General features: G+C 33.0%; 1 non-coding gene across 1 annotated transcript; it reads right to left on the bottom strand.

Annotated features, from left to right (window-relative positions):
• Positions 1-250: 250 nt before the first annotated feature.
• LOC112130558 (U6 spliceosomal RNA) lies at positions 251-355 on the bottom strand. Its single transcript, XR_002912805.1, has one exon. It is a non-coding gene; the product is annotated as a U6 spliceosomal RNA (small nuclear RNA).
• Between the last annotated feature and the right edge of the window lie 9,506 nt (positions 356-9,861).

The following is a 9,861-nucleotide window of genomic DNA, read 5'->3' on the forward strand; positions in this document are numbered from 1 at the left end:
AAGGTGCTTTTTACAAACTGGGTTCTACAGTGAAGGAAAGGTAAAAATACATCATTTTAAAAATAACATTTGACTACATACCAGGGAAAATTTTCTTAAAATTTCATTACCTCATTTTTATGAGTTCTCGTTTACATAGAATTACATTATTTTTATCTCATCTATAGCTCACTTATATAAGCCAAATCAGACATCATCCTGCCCAACCTTTTCTAAAAAATGTACAAATACACACTTTTTATTAGAAAATAAAAATATGGAATGCTTCACAAATTTGCATGCCATTTTTTGCAGGTATATGCTAGCTTTTTCCGTATTATTCCAATTTTAGTAGATATGCTGTCTACTTGAACACAGAGTCTCTTTTTATTATTATTACAAGGATAGTTGAGATTCAGGGGCTACATTGAGAGGACGGCCAGTTAATCACCTCTTTAAAATAAAAATAAATCTTTGCATTACCCCCCAAAAGCCATCTGGATAGGGAAAAAATGAATTATGTCACGAAGGTGACATTTTTTACCATTGGAGGTTTGCATGATAAAACAATATGGTGAAAGAGAATGTTGACTTTCACGTGGATTTTAGTTGTGTAAATGGATTTAGCAACTTTATTTGAGGAAACAGTTCCGTTTACTAAACTAATATCAATAAGCTGATTACTTGAAAATTAAATATATTAATGAAACGAATATATTTTCTGATAATGTTTATTTAATGACAACAGACAATTTTACATGTCTTACAAATGCAAAAACAATGAAAAAATACCTCCATTTCTTTCTGTACTATCTTGTTCTTACTATAGTCTTTTCTTTAAAACAACTTTGTCCAGGCAAAAAAGTTAAACTAGATGAAAAATCCACAGTGTTATTTTGGACTTAGTAAAGCCACTGTGCATTGTTTGCACCAAAACAGCAATTGTATATTGATAGCAGAAAACCTAGAATCTTCATTGTAATGGAAACATAAGTAGAAAAACAATATCATACTAATACATGTGCCTTTGATTCTATTGCAGAATTAAATAGAAAGCATGAACAACATTCCATTGCATAACTAAATAGTAAGCATGAACAAGATTCCACTGTATAGCTACATAAGATGCATGAACAATGAATAGCAAAAAATGTTTGTAAACTTTATAAATAACTGATCAGATGTGAGGTGGATCTGGCTCATGGATCACCCCATTGATTGCCAGGTTGACCTGGTTGATCCAGCAGGCTAGGCCAGTGTCCCCTGCCTCTTTCACGACCCCATGTTGCAAGCTCATGGAGGATGAGGATGATGTGCTCATTAAAAGACTGTTCTTCTGTTAAGGGTACAAATGATTAGTTACTAAAATGTATGAATAAAACAAATACACAAAAAGTCAATTGAATTGCATAAATATTTCTCATATAACATGGCTAGAAACATCCTCTCTTCCTAAATGGACTTTATGTCCTGTGAAACTCTTCCAGCTCATTTGCATTCATAACTTCACCACTGGTTGTAATTCACATATTATTGCTAAATCAAACAGTCATTAAAAAAATATGGTCAGAAACTAATTTAAGAAAGAATATTTGTCTTTTTTATATTTTTCAAAAGAATATTAGGTATAAAGTAAAAACTCCCTGAAGCTTCTTAAGTGAATGTTATTTTCAAAGTTAAACTATTCAGATTTATTAGTGATTCTGTCAGTTGTTTATAAAAATCACACATTCTGGTTTCACCATCATTCTAAGTTTTTAACTTAAACAAAAGGAGCAGCTCTTCTGAATGTAAAAAATATGCTATTATAAACCATCTGTATTTCTGTTAATGGTGAAAAATATGAGGCAGAATAAAATAATTTGCATATAGATGCAGACACATTTCATTCTCACTTTTAACTAAATGAGCTTATTTTGGTCAGTTAATTCACTGGGAGATATTCTGAGTTGTGTATATCAATCAATTCTAATGCAAGGAGTCTTGCAGAAAAAAAAAAATGGCCCCATCTACCTTTCACTTTGCAGGAAGAACTTGAGCTTAGATGGACTCTTTGATTAGAAGATCAAAATGTTTAACAAACATAAATGCATGTTTTGGACACTGCAGTAATTCATAGTGCTATAATATCAGGGTCAGCAATGAGCTTGTTATAACCAGTTGTTTTCAAATATAAGTTAGATATTTGGCCCTCAAAGATAGTCCACAAGCAAGAATATCAGCAACAGTTGAAAACTTATCAAAAATGTAAAATCCTTATTAAACTTATTAAAAATGCCTTTCCTCCAAACTACTAAATTGGAATCTGCATTTTAACAGGCCCTTTGTATACATATGAAATTTGAGAAACACCAGGTTATGTGCTTTAACAGCACAGAGGGATGCTTTAAAAGGGACCTTCTCGTATATGGAATTGAACTAGATGTGTATTCGTTCTTCCAATCCTGAAATTATATGGGATCTCTGAAGGGATAAAAGAAATGAATCTTAAATTTTACATAATCTGCCAATTTCTTGTCCTATAACTTCTCTAATTTGAGGGAAAATATTATTTCATTCATTTGCTCTTCTTTATTAGTATTTTCTCTCAGGAAACCAAATTAAAAAAGTACAAAAGGAATTTCTCATTTTCTGTCATTTTCAAAATATAAGTCAAATCTTGATCCAGGCAACAAAAGACAATTTAATAATTGACAGCCAGTTTAACCAGAGAGATTTTGCCTTTAATGTCAAAAATACAGAGCCACCAATTTCTACAATTGTCAATAAATTTTTATTTACATTGGCCCACAGTGAATTCTTTCATATTTCTTCCTGTTTTCCATTCCCAATACTGTTCCGCTGGTGTACACGATAATGATTATCATCTCAATTCCCACAATACTACCTAACTAGTTTCTGAATTTTCACACTATTCTCTCTGATCCATTTTGCATAGTCTAGCCATAGTAAAATTTCTGAAACAGGAAACTGATCATGTTATCCCCTGCTTGAAACTCTGCAAATGTTTTCATTTTTAGGAAAGAGCTGAAACTCTGCAATAGCCTCAGTAAATATCCCTAGCGATCATAGCTTTGTCTCCTTTGGCCTAGTCTCTTTGCTTCCATCTCTTGTACTCTGCACTCTAGGCATATCAAATTCCTGTCACTTTCACAAGCTCACCTTTTCAGATTTGGTATCCTGCTACTTCAATTTAACTCTTTCCTTATATTACATATAAAATAATATATACTGTATATGTGATGTCCAATATAACACATAGTTTCTTTTCTCATCCTAAGTGCCACTTCAACTAGGAAGCCCATTATAATAAAATACATCTTATGTAGATTTCATAGTGCTGTGCAATTCTCTACCTTCACACATACTGCGCTATATTAAATCATCCAATTACTTGTAGAACTTTGTGAAAATATTGTTTACCTAATCTTAGCAGATTACCTCTTAAACTGTCCATTTTATTAAAAACCTGTCTGATTTAGGTGATTATAGAACAACGAATAAAAATCAGGTAAACTACAATGATAAAAAGTGAACAGGAATTTCTGGCAGGACTAAACACCAAAAGAGAGGAGAATATGAAAATAAAATAGAGGCCTAGTACTGATTATCTGGAGATAGACTTTATGGAGACAGTTGACTATCTTTTGAGACTTAATGAAATTTCTTTGAGTTTCCTAAGCTATGTCTTATGAAAAACTCAATACCTTTCTCCAAATGCTGTGTGAATTGCCTCTCCCTGCAATGTTTGTTCCCGTGTCTGTTTTCTAGTTCCTTCTTCTGCCGAAAATTATAACTCTTTTCACAACTCTTTTCTCTTAGCTTTCTATCAACCCATTTGTAAAATGTAGCTCTTATCAGTAGATATAGTATATTTTAGAAATTTGGAAACAACAAATGTCTTTTTCACTGAACAACTTAAACAAATATTAAATATCTAATTACTATGATAATTATTATTATTTTGCAAGAACTTTGTTCTTGATGAAGAATTGTTCTAGGGTGGGCATGGTGGCTCATGCTTGTAATCTTTACACTTTGGGAGGCCAAGGAGAAAGGATCATTTGAGTCCAGGAGTTCAAGACCAGTGTGGATAACATAGGGAGATACCATCTTTACAAAAATAAAAGTAAATAAAAAATAAAAAATTTTATCCTGATGTGGTGGTGCATGCCCATGGTCCAGGCTACTTAAGAGGCTGAGGTGGAAGGATCACTTGAGGCTGAGAGGTCAAGGCTGTGTAAGCTGTAATCACACCACTGAACTCCAGACTAAACCACAGAGAGAGACCCTGTCTCAAAACAAAAAAACAAAACAAAACAAAAAAGGATTTCTATACCATTTATTTGGTCACCATGCAAATCTCATGGACTGGAAGATTCACCATTGTTAAAAATGTTCATATTAGCCAAAGCATCTACAGATTCAATGCAATCCCTATCCAAATACCAATGACATTATTCACAGATGTAGGAAAAAAAATTATAAAATTTATATGGAACCACAAAGACCTGACTAGCTAAAGCTGTCCTAAGTGAAAAGAACAAAGCTAGAAGAATCACATTACCTGATTTCAAATTATACTACAGAGCTATATAACTGAAATAGCATGGCCCTGGCATAAAAACAAACACATAAACCAAAGGAACAGAATAGAGAACCCAGAAACAAATCTGCACACCTACAGTGAATTCATTTTTGACAAAGATGTCAAGAACATACATTGGAGCAAGAACAGTCTCTTCAATAAATGGTGCTGGGAAAAATTCATATGCAGAAGAATGAAACTAGACCCCTATCTTTCATCATATACAAAAATGAAATCAAAACGAATTAAAGACTCAAATCTAAGATGTCAAACTATGAAGCTACTAGAAAAAAAAAAAAAAACTTTGGAGACACTCTCTAGGACATTGATCTGTGCAAAAATTTCTCGAGCCATACCCCATAAGCACAGGCAACCAAAGCAAATGTGGACGAAGGGGATGACATCTTGTTAAAAAAGCTCCTGCACAGCAAAAGATACAATCAACAAAGTGAAGAAACAACCCACAAAAATGGGAAAAAAGATTTGCAAACTACCCCTCTTACAAGAGATTAATAACCAGAATATATATATAAAGAACTCAAAGAGCTCCATAGGAAAATAATCTAATAATCCAGTCAAAAAATTGAAAAAGGATTTGAATAGACATTTCTCCAAAAAAGGCATACAGATGACAACCAGACATATGAAAATATGCTCAACATCATTGATCATCAGAGAAATGCAAATTGAAACTGCAATGAGATATCATGTCACCCTTGTTAAAATGGCTTTTATCCAAAAGACAGGTAATAACAAATGTTTGTGAGGATGTGAAAAAAAGGAAACCTTTGTACGCTCTTGGTGGAAATGTAAATTAGTAAAACCACTTTGGAGAACAGTTTGGAGGTTCCTCAAAAAACTAAAAATTGAGCTACCATGTGATCCAACAATCCCTCTGCTGGGTATATACCCAAAAGAAAAGAAATCGGTTTATCAAAGAGATATCTGCACTCCTGTATTTGTTGCAGCACGGTTTACAATAGCTAAGATTTAGAAGCAAACTAAGTGTCCATCAACAGATGAATGGATAAAGGAAATGTGATACATATACACAATGGAGTACTATTCAGCCATAAAAAAATGAGATTCAGTCATTTGCAAAAACATGGATGGAACTGGAGATCACTATGTTAAGGAAAATAAGCGAGGCACAGAAACACAAACATTGCATGTCCTCACTTACTTGTGGGATCTAAAAATCAAAACAATTGAACTCATGGACATGAGTTCAAGAGTAAAAGGATAGTTACCAGAGGCTGGGAAGGGTAGTGGTATAGGTGGCTGAGGGAGAGGTGAGGATGTTTAATGCATACAAAAAAATAGAAAAAATGAAAAACACCTACTATTTGATAACACAATAGGGTAGCTCTAGTCAATTATATGCTTAAAAATAATTTAAGGAGTGTAATTGGATGGTTTGTGACTCAAAGGATAAATGTTTGAGGGGATGGATACCCCCATTCTAGATGATGTGCTTATTTCAAATTACGTGCCTATATCAAAACATCTCATGTACTCTATAAATATATACGTCTACTATGTACCCACAAAATAAAAAATAAAAATAAAAATGAATAAATACTTGAATGGATTCACCTAAAAAGAGCATTTGCTTTTAGGGAACACCTATCCCAAAACCCTGTCCTAAACTTGGTGACATCAAAATTTTCAAATTTTCTTCCAGCTCAGAAAATCTATCCTCTAGTTTTTCCCCATAGAAATGAAAACATTCATTTGAGAAGGCAAATATCTATACTACTGGTGGTCTTATTTTTGTTCTTGTTCCGATATCATATATGTCAGAGTTACCTAAAAGATTTAGAAATAATAATCAGAATGTAAGCCCCAACAGGAAAGAATTTTGTGTCTTCAGCACTGCATCCCCATTATCTATAATAAGGCTAGGCAAAGTATAGTGATATAATAAAAATTATAAAATGAATGAGTGGAAGAATTAACCTTCTTAATCCAACAAATTGTTGGGGTTCTTCATTCGATAACCACTAGGCAGAGTGCAAACAAAATTAACACCACCACCACCACCAACATCAACAACAAACCATAGAAGAGCTGGGAAGGTTTCAAACAGGAGAAAAAAAAAAAAAAAACAACAATATAGGAAAACAATGGAAAGTATTACCCATTTTTCCCTTCTCTAAATATGAACTATATGACAGCAACTGTCTTTGAGGTATTTGAGAAAGCATAATAAACAGAGGAGAGACTTAGAATATGAGTCCCGAGACTGCCAAGGGTAAAATTTTTAGTCGAAAAGCGTATAGGTCTTCAAGCCTAGATCTTTGGAGAAAAGGTCATGATTTTGGGACACAGATCAGTTTTTAAAAATCTATCAAATGTACATAATATTAATAAATATTTACAAGCTTGCAATATTCTGGATATTTCTGCAAAAAGTTGATTTTGATTTTTTAATGATAATTAATGCTGAAAGAGTAAATAGGAGGATACCAGATATTTATATTTTGATAGCTGGGAGCAGGACCAGCTACATAATTTGTGAGGACCAGTTAAAAAATAGAAATGTAGGCTCCTTGTTAAAAAATTATTGGGAATTTTACAACATCAGCAGTAGCACATTAAACCACGTATAAGACACTTTTGCATACCCCTAAAGCTGATTGTGGTTGGGAATAATACTAAGTGCAATGAAACATGCTGAAATGGTGATCATCTATGTCTTTGTGACAAAACATTTTTGTCATAAAATTATTTACCTAAACATCTACTTGAATAATAGTTTAATGTTATATTATTTTGCCTCAGCATTAACTTCCTTTATTACTGAATTTAACTGTATCTTTCCTCTTTGGAAATGGGAAAATTAGAGACACTAGTAGATGATAACATCTTCTGATTAAAAGTTCCTTGATGATCAAAGTAATGAAAAAAAGATAATTAACATTTATGAACCAATTAGTATGTGCTAGATGCTACAACTACATAGGCTCATTAATCCTGAAGTAAAAATTTTCCAGTTATCAGCATATGTTCATGTGTAATTAATGAAGTAATTAACAAATGTAAGTAACTTGTCAAAGTATCATACAACCAATAGATGACTAATTAAGAATCCATACCGAGATTTGTTTAGTATGAAAAAAGAGAAACTTCTCTAATTCCTTCTTAGAGCATTCTAGTTGTCTCTTCTTTTTCTCCTATTCCCCAGGGAAAATGAAATTATGAATATGATTGATTATATCCCAAGGCATTAACTGTGTATTAAAAAGCTTAAATTTCTTATTTTCTCTGTTTTTTCTCCTTGTGATACACAATTTTTTGATATTTCCTCTCTCTCTCTCTATTTCTCTCTAAATTGTATAAATTCAGATGCTCAGATTTAGATCTACATAAGTGGGAAACTCCATTTATGTACTAAACTTAAACGTCCTTTTACTGAGCTCTTTATTGCCGTACTGAGTTCTTGCAAAGTGGTTGTCAAAAACCTGTTCTGTTATTGCATCTTGTGTTCTCAGGTAGAAAAATGGAATGATGTGTAAGGTGATGTTTATATAGTTTTGCATCTTTATTCATAGAATCCAACCTCATACTTAACTTCCCTTTACATCCATACAGTGTGTGATACTTACAGTTTTGTTTTTAGGATTAAATAATGTAATGAATGCATAGTGCCTAACTGGCACATCCATTCTACTTGACAAAATCAACTATAATAATAATGATATATCTATTTCAGGGTGGAGGATGGGCCTATGAAAATACATATTTGGAACAATTGAATTAGAAAAAAACATTGATTTGCAAATTGAATAGGATAAGATTATCAAAGTTAGCTTTGAGAATCTGGTAAGAAAGAGAATAAGAGATACATGTGACATTTCAAAGTTTGAACGGTCTGATGATAGTCAATTACATTAGGAAAGCTAGGCCTTTTCAACTAGAAATGATTCCTGGAAGAATTTTGTCAACTTGACATTTATAAAAGCTATATTTGATAATATATGACAAAATATGGAAAATATTCTAGTTTCTTGTGTCTCTATAAAAGCTCAAAATGTGACTTTCACTCAATGAATATGTTTCTATGGAAACTAACATAAATAATGTATTATATTATTTTCTAATGATCTAGCTTAGTACAGGACTAGAATTTCAAAGGCTGAAACAAATAAAATTTATTTAATGTCTTAACTGTGTCAAACAAGCGCTAGAAGACATGCGTCACATTAAAATTCTTCTTAAGATCTCAATATGGCTAATATCCAGAATCTACAATGAACTCCAACAAATTTACAAGAAAAAAACAAACAACCCCATCAAAAAGTGGGCGAAGGACATGAACAGACACTTCTCAAAAGAAGACATTTATGCAGCCAAAAGACACATGAAAAAATGCTCACCATCACTGGCCATCAGAGAAATGCAAATCAAAACCACAATGAGATACCATCTCACACCAGTTAGAATGGCGATCATTAAAAAGTCAGGAAACAACAGGTGCTGGAGAGGATGTGGAGAAATAGGAACACTTTTACACTGTTGGTGGGACTGTAAACTAGTTCAACCCTTGTGGAAGTCAGTGTGGCGATTCCTCAGGGATCTAGAACTAGAAATTCCATTCGACCCAGCTATCCCATTACTGGGTATATACCCAAAGGACTATAAATCATGCTGCTATAAAGACACATGCACACGTATGTTTATTGCCGCATTATTCACAATAGCAAAGACTTGGAACCAACCCAAATGTCCAACAATGATAGACTGGATTAAGAAAATGTGGCACATATACACCATGGAATACTATGCAGCCATAAGAAATGATGAGTTCATGTCCTTTGTAGGGACATGGATGAAATTGGAAATCATCATTCTCAGTAAACTATCGCAAGAACAAAAAACCAAACACCGCATATTCTCACTCATAGGTGGGAATTGAACAATGAGAACACATGGACACAGGAAGGGGAACATCACACTTCAGGGACTGTTGTGGGTTGGGGGGAGGGGGGAGGGATAACATTGGGAGATATACCTAATGCTAGATGACGAGTTGGTGGGTGCAGTGCACCAGCATGGCACATGTATACATATGTAACTTACCTGCACATTGGGCACATGTACCATAAAACCTAAAGTATAATAATAATAATAATAATAATAATTACAATAAAAGAAAAAAAAAGAAAAAAAAAAAGAAAAAAAAAAAAAAGATCTCAATATGTCAGTATTCTATTTGTTGAATAAATGGTGACCTATATGTTTTAAAGAAAATATATGTAAGAATTAATTGATATGCTATAGTAAAAGTTTAT

The sequence above is a fragment of the Pongo abelii genome, chromosome 22 (assembly GCF_028885655.2).
Source record: "Pongo abelii isolate AG06213 chromosome 22, NHGRI_mPonAbe1-v2.0_pri, whole genome shotgun sequence".
Taxonomy (NCBI): Eukaryota; Metazoa; Chordata; class Mammalia; order Primates; family Hominidae; genus Pongo; species Pongo abelii.